Genomic DNA, 911 nt, shown 5'->3' with positions numbered 1-911 from the left:
CTAAAAGACTTTGGTTGCCTGAATAGACAAAAATAAAGAGAGAGAGAATATCAATTTTCATGTGTTCCAAAAACAAACTAGATTTTTATGGGTCTGTAACAACATAGTAAATGATGGCAAAATTTTCATTTTGGCTGAACTAATGCTCTAAGAAGTTTTTACAAAAGAGAATGAAATATGAATCTAATGAGTTATTATTATTATTATTTTTTTTAAATGTAATTTATTTATTTTATTTTTATTTATTTATTTATTTATTTTTTTGTGAAGGTTCATTGTGAAGATAAATCCTGACACTCTTGAAGTGCTCTGCAAAATTCCAGATCAGCAAAAGAAGTGGGAAGACCCTCATGTGTCTAAAGAGTCTGTGAATTTCAGCAGGAAAAACTATTAATCCACTACAGGCAAATGCATTTTACTCAGGAGAGTTTTTGTGAATTTGTATGTTTTTAAGATTGTTCTTATGATTTAATTTGTTCCTGATTTTTTTTTTTTTTTTTTTTTACATATTTTTTAATTGCTGTAATATACAAATATTTATGTAAACATTCTTGAAAAATGCTTCTTGTGTGTAACAAAAGTTTGAGTTTTATTTGAACCTTCACTGTCATTGCTGTTCACTGTTATCATATGTTGTGTTTTGGATAAATGTTAAGAATTTTTCTAGCTATAACAGTTAAAATGGTATGTGCTGTAATATATATATATATATATATATATATATATATAGTATATATAGTATAAATAGTTTGTAATAGTGTTTTGTTTGAGTCTTAAATGAATCTGTGAAAATTGTAATGTTATTGCAACATTTGAACAATTAAAAACATTACAAGTTACACAGTTGTCATTGCTCATTTGCATTTTTTTCTTGTACTGCAATAACTGGAGAAAAGACCATAAAATTACTG

This window comes from Labeo rohita, unplaced genomic scaffold (genome assembly GCF_022985175.1).
Source record: "Labeo rohita strain BAU-BD-2019 unplaced genomic scaffold, IGBB_LRoh.1.0 scaffold_181, whole genome shotgun sequence".
In the NCBI taxonomy this organism is placed as follows: Eukaryota; Metazoa; Chordata; class Actinopteri; order Cypriniformes; family Cyprinidae; genus Labeo; species Labeo rohita.
The sequence above is the reverse complement of the archived record's forward strand: the minus strand, read 5'-3'. Positions refer to the sequence as shown.